The sequence below is a fragment of the Gouania willdenowi genome, chromosome 11, assembly GCF_900634775.1.
Source record: "Gouania willdenowi chromosome 11, fGouWil2.1, whole genome shotgun sequence".
In the NCBI taxonomy this organism is placed as follows: Eukaryota; Metazoa; Chordata; class Actinopteri; order Blenniiformes; family Gobiesocidae; genus Gouania; species Gouania willdenowi.
This window is the reverse complement of record NC_041054.1, coordinates 21,842,230-21,865,282: the sequence shown is the minus strand read 5'-3', so window position 1 is coordinate 21,865,282 and position 23,053 is coordinate 21,842,230. Positions and strand designations below refer to the sequence as shown.

Sequence of the window (23,053 nt, the reverse complement as noted above, 5' to 3'; positions counted from 1 at the left end):
ATAAGGACAACGCCTACAAAGCCCTTTCAGTGTAAAAGCTTCTACTGGAACATAAACCTGGATTAAAAAATAAAATTAAAAAAAACAAGCATGTGTTCAGCTTGTATTAAAATAGTTGCAACAGCAGTTTTTGCATGTCCCTTAAAATATATATATATATATATATTCTTTTTTTGTTGTTGCTACAAGCAGGATTTGAACTCAAGCTCTTGTCAGCGATACAACGATGTAAATAGTTTTTGTGACTGCAATCACTTCCGGTTTTGCTCATGTGAATTTTGCAATAAAACACAATTTTCTACTGGGCGGTGCTGGGTGAGTTAAAATAAAAAAAAAATTAAAAAAAAAACATTCCCGCCCGATGATTGGCCAGTTAAGATGTCGCTCCAAAGTTTGGCCAGTTATTTTCTGATGCGCAAATATTAGCCTATAGATTAAAAAAAAAAAAAAAATCTAAATCATAACTATATAAATACAAAAAGCACAGCCTAGCTTTGTATTATAAATGCTTCCAATTTAATTCGAGCCTGGATTTGTTTGCATACAAATTAATGAAGGAATTATCTTGAGGCAATGCATAAAATATAAAAATTTTAAAACAAAATATTTACTTAATTACAATTCTTTGTTTACAATTAATTGTACTTTGATACATAAATAACTTACTGTGTAGAACTCTGGGGAACCACTTTTAAGGCCATAAATGATATTGCTTTACTGCAAAAAAAAAAAAAAAAAAAAAAAAAAAAAAAAGGCATAAGATTGATAAACAAAGCAGGATATTTTGACCACACACATCCATTATTTGTTAAATCAAAACTTATGAAATTTAAAGATATTATTTATTATAAAATAACACAGATAATGTTCAAAGCAAAAATAAATGCTCTTCCAGAAGGTATTGAAAAAAAAATTCTCACTACAGGCCAGCAAATACAGCCTCAGAGATCAATTTAAGTTTATTTTACCAAAAACAAGATTAGAAGCTAAACAAAGATGTCTGTCTGTTCTAGGGGTTAATTTACAAATTTGTAAAAATAAGTGACACATGATTAATTTTCAAAAAGAAAATGTCACAATATATTTTAGAGAGTTATGTGAAGTAGTATAAATATGTTTGTGGTTTTTGTTACATTTTGTATATTAAAGGAATACACACACACACACATATATAAAAATATATATATATATATATATTTTTAATATCTTTTCTAGGTTTTAAAGTCTGATGGAGGTTAAAGTCCAATTACTTAATGTAACCAAGTAGTTTTTTCTGGTATCTGTACTTTACTTTACTTGAGTATTTATTTATTATTGGTGACTTTTTACTTTTACTCCTTACTTTTTGAAACACATATCTATACTTTCTATTACATTTTAATATGAGCTCGTTACTTTTAAGAACTTCGAAGACGCAACGACGAAAAATTTAGACGTAGTTTGAGCTTTTTTCTGTTAGGCAGGTCCCTTAGTTTTATGGTTAACATTTTCAAGTTTTTAAAATGTTCAACTCAAAGCTATGGAAGCCTGTTTCCGCCACTAAAAAAAAAAAAAAAAAAAATCACGAAGGAAAGTCATAATTATGGGAAACAAAGTCATAATTATGAGGAAAAAAAGTCATAATTATGAGATACTTCAACACATTTACAGCAGCTTGTTCATGTGGTGAGCTGACACTGACAGATGGCTGATAAGACTATCAAAGACGACTTTAGACGGGGCTTTACAAATGATGAAATACTTTGTTTGCTTGCAAATTCACATAGAAATATGCTGAGTAAACGCAACCTTGAAAAGATACTAAGCAAAAAGAGGATCTGGCATCGAAAGAAAAAAACTAATGTGGCTGAAGTAGCTCGGTTTATTGAACAACAAATGGAGATTTCTTGTCAGTGCCATGGATTTACCAAAAATGTTTCTATCTCATAATTATGACTTTACTAACTCATATTTATGACTTTGTTTCTCATAATTATGACTTCCTATCTCATAATTTTGACTTTCTTTCTCATAATTATGACTTTACTAACTGATAATTATGACTTTCTTTCTCATAATTATGACTTTCTAACTCATAATCATGACTTTCCTTGGTGATTTTTTTATTTTATTTTATTTTTTTAGTGGTGGAAACGGGCTTTTATAAAAAAGCTGCTCTGGGTTTAATTGTTTTTTTCTTAAAACATTTTATCTACAATTAGTGCTAAATTATCCAGGTGTTCATAAAGGGTAACATATTTAATTTGTATCCATGTACCAGTTTTCTTTAGAAGTTCTTAAAAATGTTAAAACTCAAAGCTGCTTTGTGTTTAATTAAGCATTTGCACTTTTTTTTTTTTTTGACACGTTATTATTTATTTTTTTTATTTATATTTTTGCAAATTTTATTTGAGTTATATATATATATATATATATATATATATATATATATATATATATATATATATATATAGAATTTATATGAGTTACATATTGAATTTGCTGGTTTTAAAACCCTGTTTTATAATTAATGGGTCATTTGTTTTACTTTTTTTTGTAAATTAGGTATCATGTATTTTTTTCTTTCACTCAAGAAAGGGAGCAACTTCAATACGTTTATTTTAACCAGAGTAATTTTTTATTCGAGTACTGTATATTTATACTTTTACTTGAGTACTGAAGACTAGTACTTTTAACACTTGTGAAGTCTGATGGCTTTCTTTTATAACGTTTAAACTGAGCATGTGTGTGTGGTGGATATCAAACAAAAACACCATTTAAAAAAACATATGTTTATTACTCAATGTTTTTTTACGCATTTATATTTTTTATTTATTTTTTCTGAGCTTAACAATCTCGCTCTTCTGTTTTTGTTTTACTCATGTCAGCGTCTGTGCTTTTACTCTGAAAGCCCCTTCACATCCTGTTGTCTCGCGGAGCTTGGGTGCGCTTGCTGTCTGCTCAGTGGTCAGTCCGCTCCGGTCTGTCCGGTCGGTGAGCCGCGAGTCCGGCCGCTGTGTGAGAGGGAATGCAGCGGCGGACCAGGTCGTTACGGACGGACTCTTCGACACTGCGCACTCTGCTGTGTTCGTCCGAGCAGAAGAAGATGGTGGCAGGTGGCAAGTGTCGACTTTAACCAGCGCCGTTTGTTTTCTATTGTGGTTTCTGTCTGCACCAAGAAGAAGAAGAAGAAGAAGTGCCTGTCACTCAGCATCCCGCTGTGTTCCACAGGTAGGATCGCATCACACACACGCACACACACACGCACACACACACGCACACACGCACACAGCTGTTGCATGAGAGGCTAAACAACATCTGGAATGTTCCTCCCTCGCGCTCTGGTGTCTGACCTTCACGTGCTCATGTCAAGTACATGGATGGTTGTGACTGAGGTGGATCCATTCCAGGCCCTAAACAACTTGGGGCCCTAAGCAGAATACCTTCTGGGGGCCCCAAACTGCCAATTATAGATGGTTAAAGACAGAGGTGTAAAGAGTACTGATACATAGACTCAAGTCGAGTCCCCACAGGGGCAAGTGAACATGACAGAGAAAACACAAATCACTGTGTAAATGTAATTTCTCACAAATGCTGCATTTTTTTCTCAAATTATTCCACAAAATCTCCCAATATTAAATAGAAATTGGTCAAAAAATAAATAAGTCAAAGGACATTCAAAGGTGCAGTCCGCGACTCTCAGATCCCTCTCTCTCCTTCCCTCCCCGCTGCTCTCTTGCCCTGCCTCCAAACTTTACAAAGTCCCTCCCTCAGAGGAGCTAACAAGCTAACGTTAGCCCAACAGCAACATCACAGTAATATAACGTGCTCTGTTGAAAGCATATTACTGCAGCGCTTCTATCTCTCAATGTGCACAAACCTCAGCAGCAGCAGCAACAACACAGTGTAACTTACAGCAGCCCCACGGAGGCTGCTGCGCACACATGAACAACACATGCACTACAGAGTTCTAGCGTCACAATTACAAATCAACCATAAAGTAAATCAAACAGCTGTAATTACCTTTCAAGCAGAAAAGTCCCAATTCCATCTTCTACTCCTCCAGACCATACACTGTAAAAAAGATGGCGCTACAGCCCAGGGAGGGAGGCGGGGCCTGTGAGCAACAGCTGTCAGACAGTCCATCAAACCCAATTCTGGCTCTGATTGGTTCTTTTTGTTCGATACATTCTGGCAATCTGCCAAAGGCTGCAGAAGCAGCAGGGGGGACTCAATGAGCCTGTTTTTTTCACACAAACGACTAGTTTCATGTAAAGCTGTCTTTACATAGTGAGAGCTTTAGCTAAGCGTTGCAGACTGCACCTTTAAGTATCTGTCACTTGTTGTGCAGACCAGTGGTTCTCAAACTTTTTTTGGCCCAAGTACCCCCTTTCTCTTACTTTGGAATACAAGTACCCCTACAATATTTTGCACAGAATTCTGTGAAAAAAACAACTATGGATCATAATGATGGAATAAATGAGTGATAACGCATGTTTTAAAGAATCTCATTTTGTAAATAAGTGAATGAAACTGTATTTAGCTCTTCCTGAATAGATTTATTTCCTTAGTTTTGATCATTTACAGTCATCTTCCTCCTGTTGTGGGACCATGACTGACCCTTGTATTTTCAGTTCATTTTCTAATTAAGATAATTTCTATCATCATTTTGTGTGTTTTGTTGTTATTTGTCTGTTCTTTTTATTATTCAGGATATTTTTCTCTTGTTTTCTCTCGCAGGTATCTCAAATTCACTAATTTGATGAAACTCTACAATATTTTTAGGGGCTTTTATTTTTCCTTTGTTTATGTCACATAGTTTCAGTCATTTTTAATTGCAAATTGTGGAAAGAACTCAACTTTTCCACAAGTCTTGCAATTTCTCACAAACAATTTCACAAAATTCCTCTAAATTACACAAAAATTGGTTAATAGAACTGATATTGAAAACTAGGGCACAATGATTTTAAAATTGTCCTTTTTTTGTGGCCCACTCGAGGTCAAACTGCTCCGTATTTGGCCCCTGAACTAAAATGAGTTTGACACTCCTGATATAAGACCTTTTAATTGTAGCTTACACTTTGTTTTAAATTACATTTTCATTTTATTTTTACTTTGTTTAATTATGATTTTCTTTTATTATTATTTTATTTCCTCACAGGAGTAAAAAAAACCTAATATTTACTGAAAAAACTGAATCTAGAAAAAAATCAAATTGATCCATAGGGCCCTATATGTTCTAAAAGAGCATCATCTAAAAAGATAAAAGCTACTTCCTGCTGCTGCAGGGTTCCGAAAAACTTAGAGTCTTCACTGTGACTTTGATGATCAGTCTGACCTGTGATATTCATTGAGGACAGAAGTGTTTTCAGAGACAGAGTAATTACAACTTAAACAGGTTACTGGAGATCCAAAGAGGAAGATGGAGAATTCTGTGGAAACTTACAACAGCATTGAGAACAGTATCAACTCTTTGATAGAGTCCATCTCTCAATACAGAGATACGTGTAAGGCTGAGGAGGAGAAACAAAAGTCTCCATTGTCTGAGAAGATGAAGAACCTGGAGGAGGAGAACCAGATGCTGATGAAGGTGAACAAAGAACTGGCAGAAAACGAGGTCTGCCAGTCACGAAATGCTCAGATGAATAAAGACTGGGTGAAGAATATGTGCTCTGAGCTGGAGAAGAAAGAGCAGAAGATCAGCTCTTTAACGACAGCTTTCCAACAAGCCAACGCTGAAGTGGAGCGCCTGGAGAGTGAACGCTGTGACTTCAACAGCATGAAGATGAGGATGACCACTGAGCTGGAGAAAAAGAACGAGGACTTGGTCGTGTTAAAGAAAGCACACCATAAGGTGAACGCTGACTGGGAGCACATGGAGCAGGAATTGTGTCTGAAGGAGCGCGACCATAAGGACAATGTGGCTCAGAAGGAAGCAAAATGGGAGACGATGAAGGAGACCCTGATCACGTCCCATGAGACCATGCTGAGCCACGTCTGCTCACAGATACAGGCTCTACACAAAGATGTGGAGCTCTATGAGAGGAACGCTGCTGAGGCTACTAAACAGCTCCAGGAAAAGGATGCTACCATCCACGCCATGGAGACCATGTTTGTAGATCTGCAGAAGAAACATCTCACTCTGACTACGGTTAAGGAGAACCTGCAATTGCAAATTGATCTTCTGGTGAAGGAGGGCGTTGAACTGAGGGAGCTCGCCCGTATGACGGACAAACAGAAGGCCAGGAGAAAGAAAGAGCAGGACGAAGCAGAGAAGAAGAACAAGAAGAAGGAAGGAAAACTAGGTTTCCTGAAAAAGTTCTTTTGCTGTTTTCCTTGCTGCAAAGAGTGAGAAAGAATGGATCCTTCAAAGTGTGGAAGGTTCCATATCTCTTAGTATTATTTAATTTTCCTGTTTAATGTGTCCTGCTTTTTTTGTGTGTTTAAGTTTAGAAAAACAATAGTTATAAACAGTTTTCTTGTGTTTTCTCTGGATTCTCCAGCTATAAAAAAAATCAATCGTCCTTAAAGCAAAACAAGGCAGATGTATTTGTGTCGGGAATTCAACGTGATTTACATGATTTAAAAAGAATAAAAATGATCATAATAATTAACATGCATTGTATTTTATAAAGTGCTTTTTTCATAGACACTCAAAGAGCTTTACATTGATGTGCATTATTCTTTCACTCCACACACAGTGGTTGTAAGCTATTATTGTAGCCACAGCTGCCCAGGGGCAGACTGACAGAAGCAAGGCTCATATTATTATATATATTTCAATTGTAGCTTACACATTATTTTAAATTACATTTTTTATTTTTGACGTATTTGTTCTTTTTTATTCCCATTTATTTTGTTTCCTCACAGGAGTTAAAACTAATATTTTGAGAAAAAATTGATAAATATATAGAATTTTAAAAAATGAATGTGGAAAACAGAATTTGGACAAAAATAAAATGTATTATATAGGGCCCTATATGGTCCTTCCTCACCTCTTATTTTATCCCCCTGTTCCGCATGAGCTTTAATCTAAAACGTGTCAAACTCAAGGCCCTTTTGAGCATCCAATTTGGCCCGCAGGAGAAAATAAAAATGACAGAAAAAAACATTATTTATTGTGTAAATTACCAAATAATTCAGTTATAGATATGTCAAATTCACTAATTTGATGAAACGCTACAATATTTTAGGGTCTTTTTTTCCCTTTGTTTATATCACATGAATCATTTTTAATTACAATCTATGGAAATAACTCAACTTTTCCACAAGTCTTGCAATTTCTCACAAACATTTTCACAAAATACCTCTAAATTACACAAAAATGGGTAAAATTAAGAATTTCTGAAGTGAATTGAACTGATATTGAAAATTAGGGCACAATGATGTTAAAATTGTTCTTTTTTTGTGGCCCACTCGAGGTCAAACTTCTCCGTATTTGGCCCCTGAACTAAAATGAGTTTGAAACCCCTGATTTATGACATAAAGATAAAAAAACAGCCTGACCTGTGAATCCTGAGGAGTTGAACAGCTTTGTCTCTGTTCATTTCACTACATCTAATTAAAACAGTGAGTGGAATTTAAAGTTGGATTTATAAATATACATAAAAAACATACAAGTAAATACAGTCTCTTTTGTAAAATGTAGTAATTCTTGTCTCCTATTGTCAGAAATGTGATAAAATGGCCTCTACAGCATAAAATAATCCTGTTTCAATAAATTACAAGACTATATAGTATTTTATTAGGCAATAGTACTCTGAATTTGTCCAAAAATAGTATAAAAAGGAACTAAAAATTGCTCCTGTACCCCTGTTTGGGAACCACTGGTTTATAGGATCTCATCCTCTCTTGCTCTGGCAGCCTCATTCCAGGTCTAGAGTTTTATATCAGCATCACCAGCCTTTGTCAATTCTTTTTTGCCAAAGCATTACTTTATATTCTCTAATCAGGGTTTTTTACAGCATAGGGGGCGTGGCATGTTAGAAATGTATAACTCTTTGAGGGCCATAATTAGGCCATAGTTACTTTGTTACTGCATTACTTTTAGGGGTTTGTCATCTAAGGGACCTCACAATTCAATTCGATTTTGATTCAGGGTGCTCTGATTCGATTAATCAACGATTATTACAACATTAACAATTATCTTTTTTTTTTTTTTTCCCTCATTTTGTGGCTATTTCATACTTTTAAACAAGGTATCTGTCAGTATCCATTCATTAAAGTAACCAAACAGATGTATCAATATTAACTTTCTTTATATCAAATCACCAAATTCAACAGTAATCATATGTAAAAGAAATAAATATGTTTAAACATAACTACAATATTAGCTTGTTCACCTAATTCAATCTGATCTAACAAAAAAGCTTAATCCATAGCAGCATAAATCTCACAAGACACTAAACATTTTGCTGTGCACAATCAAAGCAGCTTTAACAACATATAAAACCTACAATATCAGCTCTCATAACACTTGTGGAATTTGGGTTTTTAAATAAAAGCTGGATGGATAAAAGAACACAATAATAATAAAATATTAATGCCGGGGACTGTAAATTCTGAGACAAATGTGCTGCTACTCATCATCATAGCTGTCTTCACTTTCAAATGATTGTGTAAGAAAAGGCGCTTGTGGTCGCATGCTTCCATTCACTGTGCTCTGTTGTGCAGTTACACAGCTGTCCGTGTTTCTAGATGGGTCAGGTGGGTGGCCGACATTGCCACCGAATCTTTGCGCACACTGTCGTGGTCTGGTCCCCGTGTCGGGACGCACTGAGGACAGCCCATGAGGGGGGTGAGGGGCTCTGTCCCCACCATAGCGTGGAGAGGGCTCAGCGAGGTAACCATGTCCACGGCCCCGGTAAGTGGCGAGTTGGGAGCGGGGCGGCGCCTTCACTCACAGCGGAGTCCAGACTATCCACACTCCTCGGAACTAAAATATGTGGACGGTTATTACGGTTACGTAAGCAGAGGATGCACACAGGCAGCATCGGGGAAGCTAAAGAACTGCAGGGGTCCTCAGGTAAAGACGAGAGCTCCAAGCCAATCGCCTGTATTAAATAGATGGTGCGGCTGATGAAAGTGTTTCTTGGTTATTCAGATTAAAAAGATAATTAATACGAGTTTCAAGTATGCAACAATTATTACAACGGTACCGATTAAAAAAGGAAAAAACTACAGAAAAACCCCCGTACGTTGCTGAAAACTGAACGAAGGGGGCGCCATCGCTCTGTAGGGGAGACAAACTACAATGTCAGGGGGCCCCTACGCTCAACAGTGCTGGCGAGAACCCTGCTAAATCACCCTGTGTCATTAATGTCTTCATGGGTTTGTATATTTAGCATCAGATCGTGGCTTTGATTCTGGAGCTTTTTGCTAAGCTGCCAATCAAATGGTTTAGGCCAAAATAAAACCATTAAAGCCTTAGGAATAAGTGCATCATCCTTGGTTCTGGTGGCCCACAACTTGCAGGATGATCATTAAACTAGCAGTTAGTGAGGGTGTAATAAATGTTATTAGCTATTTGAATAATTGTGTATGCTTTTATTATGACACCTATGATTATGTAAGATTCATGCTATCCATTATCATGTTAAAAAAAATACATTGATGCTTAAGGTTGCTTAATTGTGCTCAAGCAATTCAACTTTATATAGAACCAAATAAAACAAGCCCTCTCAAGGCACTCGTCACTAAATGTAAAGTTATGTTTTAATGAAGAAAAAAATGAAGATTTCTACATGAGAGAGCATCAAGGATGGAGAGGAAAAGCTTCCTTTTAGCAGGACAAAACCTCCAGAGGACTGGTTAGGGTTAGTCAACAGGAACAGGAGAACAGAACATATAATAATATATGTAACAATAATAATATGTAATTGATTTTTTAACATACTTATTGCACAATAATACTTAAGCTTTGACTTTTAAATTGGCACTAAAGAATAAAGATGACAATTTATCCTTTCGTTATTGTTCGTTATTTAAGCAACTTTATTTTTGAAATGTTTTTCCCCAGAAATGCAGTTTACTTTTCCCTTTTTCAAGGAGCATAGTGCACGATTGTGAAAAAACAATCATTCATTTTAAGTTAACAGACTGTGTGATTTTGCAATTCCGGGCAGGAATTTCCCGCATAGTTCTGCAGACGTGACGTTAAATGATGCTGATGCACGCTCTCAACGACTTGGAGAGGCGTTCAGTCTGCCGGAAATAAAGAAAAAGAAGAAGACGTCTAGGAGACAGAAAGATAACAAGCGCGGTGGACCAAACTGCTGTTTGGTTCTGCGGAGGCATGCGTGGAGGTCTTGCTATAAACGGTCACGTGAACGGTGAGTAAATAAATAACAGTGCAGGGCGGATTGGGCCGCATTTTCTTGTCCGAGTCCGACCCGAACCCGATAGGCATTCAGATATTTATATCTAAGCCCGACCTAAACTCAACAGTTAAAATGTAATTTTTCTTTGTTTTAGTGGCAAGCCCGCTTTTATTTACAAACAACTGTTAATGTCAACAGATCAACGCACAGAGTAACAAGCAAATGTCAAACACAAACAGGCGTGCATTGCGCGCAAGAGACCCAGTAGATCAATTTACATAATCCTCGTATCCAAACTAAGGATAAGTGTAGAAAACGGATTGTTTTAACAGTAGATGGCTTCAATGCTCTCCTTCTCTGGTCGATGGTCCTGTCTGCAGTGCTGAAGCTGCGCTCACTGCTTCAGCTGCTGCTGCACAAATGGAAAGAAGAAAGTTCTTGTCGGGCTCCGGTCTGGTATCCATCCTCTAGTCACAGTATCAGCTGCGCCGTTGTAAAGCGTTCACACACACTCCCTGCGCCATCTTAGCGGATGACTGCAGTTACACTAACGACCGTCGTGTCCCTATAGAAGGGGTGGCCAATCCTGGTCCTCAAGAGCCACTATCCAGCATGTTTCAGATGTTTCCCTCTTCTTGATGAGCTTGATGATGAGTTAATCATTTGAACCAGGTGTGTTGGAAGAGGGAAATATCTAAAACATCCTGGATAGTGGCCCTTGAGGACCAGGATTGGCCACCCCTGCCCTATGGAGTCTGATTTCTTGATCCTGCCCTATGCTCCTTTATACAGTATCTTTACAGTCCTTTGATTGACAGTGTTAGTTGTTTTGCTTCTTTGACTTAAATCACTTTTTGGGCATTATAAGTATTTGTACAGTAAATATCCTGTGTATATTTCACTCTATATATCGGTTATCGGCAGATACTTCGAATATTGGTTTTTCAAAAACCCCAATATTGGTATCATTGGCATTGGCCAAAAAAATCCCATATACAGTAGTTTTGGCTCTAGAAAGAACATAAGACGTATCACTAAATGGTAGAACCACAGAACAGGAACCGTCAGCTTTAACATCAGGATAGCTGAAAATGAAAGAGAGAACTTGCACAGTCTATAAAAAAAATAATACAGCCTCAACATTTAAAGCAGAACTAAGTAACTTTTTCACCTTAATAAATCCTTCTCGTAGTCGCTGTGAGGGTAAGACAAGTGTTTATGAGGTGATTGGGGGTTCTTGCATCTCCCCCTGCTGTCTCTGGCCAGAAAACCACGCTTGCAACTTTCCCTGCCTCTGAGCCGGTACCAGTCCCACAGCTCTGTTCTCGTTCTTGCGACAAGACGTACTGCTTTACAGTACAGCCCAATGCACACTAATGCTAAACTATCACCAGTTCCGTGGCTACTCACAGTTGTCTACAAATTCACTTTCCTCAAACTCATATCATGGTGAAGTCAGCAAAAAAAGGCAGAGAAGACCTTTGTCCAAGGAGGGGAGGAAAAAGAAACGGGAATCGGATCAACAGAGGGCTCAAACATTTTTGATAGTAGCCACCTTTTCAGACATTTTTTCGTGTTATCCTTCTTCTACTGTCTTGGGAGAGCAAAGGTGCACATGTAGCTGTGGGGCAGGCGGCGGGGGGTGCAGAGTTTTTACGACAGTGACATAACCAAAAGGGACCTTTTGCTAGTTCTGCTTTAAAAGTAATTAGCTAGGATCTCTATTTGAGCTGTTTAATCTATTTTAAAACAACAATGGTATGTACTGGGTAATATGTAAATGTACTTTAGATTAATAATAAATAATAATAATGCATCAGTTTTTATATAGCGCTTTATCATAGACACTCAAAGTCGCTTTACAGAATTAAGGCATTATTCTTTCATTCCACACTTAGTGGTGGTAAACTACTATTGTAGCCACAGCTGCCCTGGGGCAGACTGACGGAAGCGAGGCTGCCATAGTGCGCCATCGGCCCCTCCGACCACCACCAACACTCACTCACACACTGCATTCATACTAGGCAATGTAGGTGAAGTGCCTTGCCCAAGGGCACAATGACAGATACCACTCGGTGACTGCCACCCCACTGTGGCACCTGGAATTCTCAGTGGTCTCCCATCCAACTACTAACCAGGCCCAGACCTGCTTAGCTTCCGAGATCTAACGGGATCGGGCAATGACAGGCTGGTATGGCCACATCAGCATTGGCAAATAAAAAGTACTTCTTATAGCAGTGTTTTAGTCTTCAACCAACCAACTAACCAAACAATCAAACAACCTTACCTGACAGGTAAACATTTCCCTGAATTTGACCCCGTGCTGACAGTCTTCATCAATGCAGCTTTAGATTGCTGATAACAAAGTAACTTACACCACTTAAATCACAGTAAGTTAAGCAGTGACCTACTTTTGTAGGTCTGGCAAAGAGAAGAGCTGAAGATGTGAAATCTTTCCAAATGCTTGTGTAAGTGGTTTTTTTTTAAGACTGAAGCAAAGCAGCAGCGTCATAGTCATGGAAAGGCATTCAGTTGGAGCTGGGTAGAAATAGTACCTCTTTTTTGGTGGAAGTGCCCACTGCTCACGCTGTTGTCACAGGCAGTCAGCTTTGTTCTGTCACCCCTGGGTGAATCATCTGACTTCCTATCATCTCTTTTTCTGCTTTCTGTTGTTGCTGAGAAGTCAGGCAGCATGTCACTATCTGTTAACCCAGATTAGAGCTGGCAGATGATGACCTACCTTTTCACAGGTGTCAGACACGCATTGATGCTTAGTCCTTTATCATTACAGGTCCATTCAACCTTATCTTTGAGAGGAACAAAAGTGCTCATTAGGATTAGCAAGGAGGCTACGGTTTTAGCTATTAATGTGGATTTAAAAATGCAGTGGCTCCTAACCCTTGAGGGCACATTACTTAAACTCTGATTGAGCATTTCTAGTCTAAAATATATAGAGATGTTTGATATGCTTTAATTGGTCAGACATAACAAATTATTTCAAAATTAAAGCTAGTGGAAGAAAACTAAGAACATCTTTAAACATACTGCACTAGAAGACAAAGAACATGAAGATCAAATTTTCTGTTTCAAAATTTTCCCATTTTTGTCAGTTCACATATTTCTGTATTGTTTCTGTTTCATGGGCTTTCCATTTTCAGATGCCATTACAGGCTTTTAAACTTCCTGAAATTATTCCAAACATGCTTAACACTGTCAATGGAGTTGGGTATTGTTATCAATTTCATACATTTCCAAGTTTTTTGTGCTAAATGGCAAATGGTGAAATCACACGAGATTTTGCACGAGATTTGATGTCTGACCGTAGGGTGCCCGTTTTACGGAGGAAGGTTTTGTGTAAATATAATCTCGGTGAATGTCGGTAAAAGTTAAGACTGTGTCGTATAGTTGTTTGCATTTTTTTTTTTTTTGGGAAAAATTCAATTCAACTTTATTTATATAACATGAAACACAACAAAGTCATCTCAAGGCACCCAACAAGATCCACTTGAACAAGCACAAATGCAAACACATGAAAACTGGACGAACTGGAAGTAAGCTATCTTAAATATAAATGTGTAAACAATTTGTTGCTGAAATTGTTATGTGTGCACACTCCTCAATTGTAAATAGTTATTAAAGTAAAAGACTCAACAATTGGAAAAACAAGGGAAGGGGTTATATGGAGAGAGAGTGTTTTAAGTAAGTCATGTCAGAGAAATTTTTTCTTTGTATTACTGTTTTTAATATATGTAAACATGACTGTTAATGTGTAAAACATCCTCGAACCTTTCATAAATAAAGAATTAAAAAAAATTATGCAGTAATTTGTCTCCTTGAATTATCTTTTTTTTTAAACTAAAACTGCATGTTTTTCTTTTAAAGGGCGTGAAAAACTGACTTGAGTTGATAACATTGTTGAAAAAGCGACGCCACGTCTGCCTCTTGATCAGAACAGATCCAAGATGGCTCCAAAATATATGCATTTTGATCAATGTTAACTTAAAATAATTTGTTTATTTGGTTAGCAATCAGAGGTATGAACATAGATCTACACATACATCATGACTACAAATCTTGCTACTAAATGGAACCGAACCCGCTCAAGACTGTGGAGATGACAGTGGACTTCAGGAGAAATCCCCCCTCATTCACCCCCCTTACCATTCTGAATAGCAAAGTGGCTACCGTGGACTCCTTCAGGTTCCTGGGATCCACAATCTCACAGGACCTGAAGTGGTCCTCCCACATAGACACAACCAGGAAAAAGGCACAGCAGAGGATGTACTTCCTGCGTCAGCTGAGGAAGTTCAACCTGCCCCAGGAGCTGCTGATCATGTTCTACACCTCCATCATTCAGTCTGTTCTGTGCACCTCCATCACTGTCTGGTTTGAATCTACAACCAAACTAGACAGACACAGACTACAAAGGATAATCAGGACTGCAGAAAAGATCATTGGTGTTGATCTGCCCTCCATCCAAGACTTATACCTGTCCATGGTCAGGAAACTGGCAGGTAGAATCACTGCAGACCCCTCACACCCTGCACACAATCTGTTTAAACTCCTCCCCTCCGGCAGACGCTACAGATCACTGTACGCCAAAACTACCCGCCATAAAATCAGTTTCTTCTGTCACTCTGATCAACTCTAAACAGTCATAGAGTGTCAGACCTGTTTCTGTTACTGTGAAATAACCATGGAACTAAACATAACAACCCTGGATCAACCTGTCACTGCGAAATGTTCATGGACATAATATTTTCATTTAAATGTTCACCTGCACTACTCATCAATGCACTACTGCACTATTATCTTATTATTATTATTGTATTTTTATTTTATTTCATTATTATTATTATTACTATTATTATTATTATCTTGTTATTTTATTTAGTTTGCACATATTAGTCTAACTACTCTTATATTTATACTTCTTTTTTTATTTATTTTTCTTTATTCTAGTTGATTGTTATTATTTAATGTTACACTATCTGAGAGAGCACAGGTCACCAAGACAAATTCCTCGTGTGTATTCATACACTCTTGGTCAATAAAGTTGATTCTGATTCTGATTCTAAATTGCTGATTTTATATTCACAAATGGATGAGAGGAGAGCTCGAACACAGTCCTGTTGAACTCTGTCTTATCACATCTTGTGACCATATTTTCCATCACAATTGACATTTCTGTGTCTTGATCCACCCGTTTAAGGTGAAAGATTGCATTGCGTGTAAATGCATATATTGGCCTACAACATGCACGTGAGGGTATTTTCGCTTGCTTTTGGTTTAAAATCTAATAATAATAATAATTTAAAACAATCATGACAATATTGCGTTTTCCGTTTCAGAAAATTAGTCTAATTTTTTCAGTTTTCTGTGATTGTGGAAAATCAGAGCCCCTAAATATGAAGGGTTAAGTGCATTAATTTGAAACCTGTAAATAGTTACATAAAAACGACGATAGGTCGAGGCTGCTGAACAAATGATGTAGAGTCAGTTGCTAAGCTTTGGAGAACTGCGGTCTCAAAATGTTATTTACCACTTAGAATCCAGCACGAAATATTTCTATAGCCTGAGTACACACAGCATGGTCCTTGTAACGTTTATTTTATCCAGCACGGCTCTTTGTTGTAGCAGAACGAGGCTGGGAGAATGGCTGCACCTGCGTGCTGCAGGGTTTGGGGGTGTTAGAAAAGCTAAAGCAGTGAAGCAGTGAAAAGGAAGGAGCACTCAGAGCCAGCTCATTTCAGAATGACACATCACTGAATGCTGGTAAAATCATTTACAGCTCAGTTTAAATGAGAAGCCTTTTGAAAAGGCCTCAGCCTTGGTGGTTATTAGGCTGGTTACCCACCAGGGTGGCCCACTCTGGTATTTTACAGGCCTGTCCACCTTTCATTGCAGCCCTAGGACGTACTCTCATTTGTTTTCTTTAGGAGATAATCCCAACATTTCTGTTAATCTATTTGTATCTAATTGAAAACTATAAAGAAGCCTGTATAAAAATAAACAAGTATTATATTATCAATAAAAAAACAAGTCTAAATTCCCATCTAAGTCCTGTGGAGGAAAAGCAGCTACCTATATTTATCTGCGTTGCCAGATAGATCTGGCAATTCCACCCACAAACTGCCTTTTTCAGTTATTTGATACCCAAACTGTCTTATTTCCTGTAGCTGCCTTTTTGGGTGAAATTCCTCAAACACAGACATATTGTTGAATGGAAAGAATAAATAAAGAGGAGACAGACAAAGAAGACAGAAGATGTTTCTTCATGGACTTATCTAATAGTTTATTTAGCACTCGGTCATTTTAAGATGATGTAAAACATTGGCACATTGCGATTACAGTAGATATGATATTGTACTGAGTGAGGAACATGAGAGTGCTTGCAGTCAAATCAGTCACAGCTTCAGATTTGTAGCTTTGTCGGGTACAAAGTGGAGGAGCACAATATTTTAACACCTTCTTTCCTTTCCCGAGTCAGAAGTCTGCCATAAAATCAATTTGAAGGACAGAGAAGTATTTGAAGTCTGAAATGTGTCACCACAGTGCAAGATAAATGACAACTCAGTGTCGCCTGTCACTTACAATTTTACTGCCAGACGGTGGATTCAATTCCCATCGATTGAGGGACCGTGTTACTTTCATGATGGAAAGTGTTTTTAATGGAGGGCTAAATGCTAGTCATTCATTATTCTGCTGTATTGACCAGTGACCTATGAGCCTGATCTGCTGCATCTGAATAGCCTGTTACCCTTTAGCATGCCTGATGGATGGTTGCCTTCAGCTACTTTTTTATCTCCAAGCTTTTAAGATAAATATGTTTGTGTGGTCTTCTGCCACTTGGCTATAAAGGACACATGAGAAGGTCAACATGTGATATTGTGACAAAAACGACAGGACAGTGGATAATAAGAGCTCTTGAGATCCTTTAAATCTGTCAAAAGTAGCTGGAGGGTTGTGAACTCGGCCTTTTCAAACTTGTTTTGTCCTCGTTGTATCTGCTGATGATATCAGTATAGATAGATTGAACTAGATGGAAACCCCAGGACATACCTGTTTCACAGTGGGAAAAGCCTGTGGTAGTATTGCATGCTGTGCTCTACACTGTTCAAAGTGGATAGAAATAGTAGGTGAGATGAGATGGTTCCTCTGAAAGAAACAAAGGGTTCATTATTCTTATGGCCGAGGCATCCGTCCAATCCATATATCACTGACCTTTTTTTCAGTCTATCAAGGCCACAATAGAATGAGCTGCCTCCTGTTTCCCCCCGATAATTAGTGGTTGAATATAGGATAAAGGTACCTCTGTCCTATATACAGACTTGTCATCTCCAAATGCTGTTTCAAACACCAACTGTCCTAGACTCAGTGGCCTCACGTTGATTCACTGCACTGCAGATATACATCATGGCTACTATAGCAATAGCTGAGACAGAGACAGAAACCAAAAGCAATGGAGAAAGCACATGTTCTAGGGCTTTATTAAGTCTGTTTTATTTTTTTTAATCATTTTTTAAAGAAAATCTTAGTTTTTAACTCCTGTGAGGAAACAAAACAAATACTAATAATTAAAAAAACTCATAATTAAACAACACTCCTTTTTAATTATTTATATGTCATGTAAAGATGTATGAGACCTACGGGTGTCCCGATCCGATATCGGATATCAGTCCGACATTAGCCTGAAAACGAATATAGGATTCAAATTTTTATTTATTTTATTACCTACTTTACTGTTGCTGACAATTGTTCTCTGTTTGAGTAACATCACTTGATCAAGCCTTTTCTAACATCCCACACTTCAAAATAAGAAATTAGTTTTTTATTAAAGAAAAGGAAAGAGAGGAAAAAATAAATAAATGTGTGATTCATGCTGATATCGGATCAATATCGGTATCTGCCGATACGCAAGGCTGCAATATTGGTATCATATCGGAAATAAAAAAGTTGTATCGGGAGATTCCTAATGAGAAAGGCATTAATTGATTTATCAATGATGATTTACTGAATTTGAGCAGGTTTATTGATTAATTTTTGAGCAACTTAGTTTAAATTAACCTAATTTAAATGATCATATCTTCTGTAGCTCTGATGAGATCTTAGAATGTAACATTCTAATAACGTTGCTCCAACCGACTTTTATTTTGTAAACCGGAAGTTCCCACTGAAACGGTTGTACTTGAGGTAGCTTGCTGACTGTGAATGTGAACCTATGAGGCACCGACAAAAGGCTGAAATAAAAAGAACTAAAGGATAACATGGACTGAGTTATTCTTAGTTAGCCAGACACAACAGTCGAACACTGAGCAGGGGAAGATGATCACGTTCTCACGGAGCACTGCTGCGCTACATGATTCATCCATCCATCCATCCATTCATCCATCCATCTTTGCTCCTTTTCAGGGTTAAAGGGGTCTGCTGGCCAATATCTCAAGTCTTCATCAGGTGCTAGGTTGGGGTGAACACTAGACAGGGCACCAGAACATAGACCATGCCATGCCCAAATGTCTGAATCACTAAACAGTTCTTTCTAAAACAAAGATCTGATTGGGTGGGAAGTGAACGAGTAGCTAGGAAGCCCAGATTTGAGCGCTGAGAATGGAATGAGATTATGTTGTGCTCTTGTTCTTTTCACTCATGATACATTCACATCAAGCGTCTTAAATCTGAGTGTTAAGGAATACTGGGCATACAATGGATAGAATCTGTGTATCATTCGTTCATGCGTTTTTCATTATGTAACAAAAACATGAAACGAAAGAAACTGTCATTATTTGATATTTGTTTCCAAAACTAAAATGAAAAAACACGTACTTTGGCAAATCGGTAATGGAGAAAATGAATAAAGGTGTTCGTTTTCCATTTTTTGTTTTCTGTACCGAAGCAAAAGAGCTTGAATTTGAAAAACAAGGTGTTTTCTGTTTTTTCATTTTGGTTTTGGAAAACAAATATCAAATATTGAGTGTTTTTTTCATTTTTCATGTTTTTGTTACATAATAAAAAACGAATGATACATGGATTGGATAGGTTTGACAAAAACTTGACAGAAGGGATTTTGCAAGTGTCACAATAAATTCCTTCTCTGTTGCACCAGCAAAGAAACAAACAGAAGGCCAGTAGAAAAGCTTGACACATTACTAGCACACTGTGTTTGCCTTTCACATTTGGTTTGTGGCTGTGTGGGTTTCCGTGTATCAGCTGATGCTCTATTTGCCAGGGCTGCTTTTTAGTGGGTGCCAAAGGCCGGCTTGTGGTAGCCAGTGTGTTGGAGCAGCACGCGCACGCTGCTGCAGCCGCCCGGGTCGCATCACGGCCGACACGATGGTCAGCTGCACTCAGTGCCTGAGGCAGGGAACGACTGTGGTGGTGATGCTTTTTTGAAACAACAGGCTTTGTGTTGAAACATTGATGCAACAGTGTCAAACATACATGTGTGATAGTGGATACAGCAGATTTATTCTCTTGCCCTTACTGCTGCCATCTCATTCATATGGATTTACAGCTTTTGACGGCCAATGCTACAAGTGCTAGCTTAAATGTGATGCTTTGATTTTCATGAATCTTGAAGAAATATCAAACATTGACTGCTAATGGGTTTTCCATGATGAAGATTGTGTTTTTAAACCTGAAATACTGACAGCCTACACACAATGAGTGCGGAGTGAACATGCCAACTTGGCTTCTGTATTACAGTAGGATGATGAACGCACTGTAGCTCAGCTGTTGATCATACATGAGTTGGCAGATCTGGCTATTGGCTAAGGTCAGAGAGGTGAATCTGGAAGCATAAATCAGTTTTTCATCCACAGTTTATGAAATTATTTCCACTGCAGGAGACATTGTAACTGCACAAAGAAGTGCGCTGAAACCTGGGCATGTTGACCAGCTTGTGTTTTTTCAATAAAATCTAAAAAGAAAGTACTAACGTTCTGCATTTATTTGTTGTTCTTGGCATATACCTCAGTTAAATTGCATTAAAGTCATGTTGCACTAAAGTCATGTTGCACTAAAGTCATGTTGCACTAAAGTCATGTTGCACTAAAGTCATGTTGCACTAAAGTCATGTTGCATTAAAGTCATGTTGCACTAAAGTCATGTTGCACTGAAGTCATGTTGCACTAAAGTCATGTTAAAGTAAAGTCATGTTGCACTAAAGTCATGTTAAAGTAAAGTCATGTTGCACTAAAGTCATGTTGCACTAAAGTCATGTTAAAGTAAAGTCATGTTGCACTAAAGTCATGTTGCACTAAAGTCATGTAAAAGTAAAGTCATGTTGCACTAAAGCCATGTTGCATTAAAGTCATGTTGCACTAAAGTCAAATTTGGTTTAAAAGCCACAGGCAGATTGTATGTTATTTTTTTATTAATTAATTTATTTATAAAGCCAATTTTTTGAGTGTAAAATATGCCAATTAAATATATTTCATGCATAATGTTCTCATGAAGGTGTACACATTTACAGATTAGTTGTTTCGTGAGGGATGCGAATTGTATCGTCAGATACCAGGCAATACACACCCCTATTACTGACTGGCATTCTGACAAATGATCCTGTGAAGAAATAAAGTTAATGGAATGTATGAATTTTATAGACATATTGAAACATTTCAGCATGGGGCAAATATGAATTTGTGGTATTTATCGCGGTAAGGATAAAAATTACAATAAATAAAACAATTCCCAACTTAAAGTGCAAACAGATTCCTTACAAACACAAATGAATTTAAATACATCAACACGCGACACATCACAAAAAGGCTACAAAAGCTGCACACTCAAAGAGCTCATGGGCTGATACTTAATGGAACATCTTTGTGCATGTGGGTCACTCTAAAAAAAGTATTTATAACTCCAATAGTGCTTTTACTGTTTAATATAAACCACTGCTGCTGAAGCTTGTTTTTTTATCTGATAATGTGTTAATTAAAGTTATGGTTGGTAAATAATTCTCTGATTTCCTATAATTAAACCAGATCAGGCTGATGATTTAATCATTAATTATTGAGAGCAGGACTAACAGGATTTTCTGGTGTAAGAATCACAATAGTTACAATACTGTCTAATGGGACGAGCTTTGTCTGTTAACACGTGAAATATAATAGAAAATATTGCACTTGACAAATTGGGACGGATGAATATTGATGTTAGTTTTATCCTAACATTTATTTTAGCTTTTATCCTTTCATACACCTTTTAAATCTTGCCATAAAGTAAATTGGTGGCTCTTTGTGGTCTATTCCTGTCATGAAGTCGTTAGCTCATAGCTTAGTCTTGAGTAGGGGTGTGAAAAAAAAATCAATTTCACGACATATCGCGATTTTTTTGGGTGTCGATTTTAAATCTTTTTTTTTTTTTTCATTTTTTTTTTTAATCAATTTAAAAAAAAATGTATATATATATATATATATATATATATATTTTTTTTTTTTTTCACTTTATTTTCCTCATACTTTTCAGGTCAGTGTGTTCAGTGACAGAGCACATATGCACAGGCATTTTATTTTCATATGATCTGTTCATATCAGTGTTCAAACTGACACAATAGGACACATTTTTACTTATTTGTGTGCATTGTCAGTAACTCAAAACTGCATTTTCTTTTTTTCAGTGAAAATATGCAGACTAATAATAAATAGGATCTTTTGAAGCAAATCGTTTTGACTCAATTTGTCCTCTGAATGATCAATATCTTCTGATGAACATATACAGCAACTTGAGTTTTCATCTCTACGTTTAATTTTGATATTAACTGGGCACAGAATATTGCAATATATCGTGATATCGTATCGTGACCCAAGTATCGTGATACATATCGTATTGCAACATCCTTGCCAATACTTACCCCTAGTCTTGAGTTTTTATGGGTTAGGTTAGCTTAGCATGTTTTAGTCCAGTTTCCAGTTCATAATCGTTGCTGCAGGTTCATTTCTGTCACCGTGTTTGTGGGAACTTTGGGTGGATCTGACGGAGGAAGTTGGACTGGTTCACTTTGTTGGGTGGGTCTGGTTTTAACCAAATCACGCTGCCTGATGTGTCGCTGCACGGCAGCTGTGACGAGCAGAGCCGTGTGTGTGTGAGGGGCGGGAGCAGTGGTGGTGCACACCGCGTAGGTGTTGACAAAAAACTTGTTGGCAAATTTGGCCCGTGGAACAAGGTTTTTAGGAGCGTTCCCGGCTAAATTGATGGACAAATGGCCCGTAACTTCCAACATGGGAATTTATCGTTTCTATCGTCGGATGACATATGTTTTTGATAAGGATGTCCCGATCCGATCACATGATCGGAAATCGGGCCCGATCACGTGGTTTCAGACTCGATCGGAATCGGACGTTATCTTATATTATAGGACTCGGAAATATATGTATATTTATTATCATTATAGGGGTGGGCGGTATACCGGTTCATATCAAATACCGCTATATATTTTTGTTATGATATACATTTTTAACTTATTCACTGCCAGCCCTTTTCAGAGCAGCCAACCCCATATTGCCAGGCATTTTATATTATTTTCACTGATATTTTAAGACCCACAGAATGTTTTGTACTATGACAATCTGAAACATTCAGAAAAAATTATTTTGTTTCTAGCTTGTTTCGTTCTTCCGTAATCAGCAGTTGAATAGAGGCAAGTTTCACACAATTCGCCAGTTTGTTACAAAAAGCTGAGAAAAACACATTTTTCTAAAAAAACCTATTAAACTTATTTTTTTTTTTTTTTTTCTTTAGGGACATCTCAACATTAG

At 37.4% G+C, this 23,053-nt stretch overlaps 1 protein-coding gene and 1 pseudogene across 1 annotated transcript in view; one reads left to right on the top strand and one right to left on the bottom strand.

Moving 5' to 3' along the window:
• The first annotated feature begins 2,917 nt into the window (after positions 1-2,917).
• pkib (protein kinase (cAMP-dependent, catalytic) inhibitor beta) overlaps positions 2,918-23,053 on the top strand; it is a 35,478-nt gene continuing 15,342 nt past the window's right edge. Inside the window, exon 1 of the mRNA XM_028461464.1 lies at positions 2,918-3,210. The gene's annotated coding sequence lies outside the window, so the exon portion shown is untranslated. The remainder of the gene's footprint in view (positions 3,211-23,053) is intronic.
• Positions 12,386-12,503, bottom strand: LOC114472731 (uncharacterized; annotated as a pseudogene).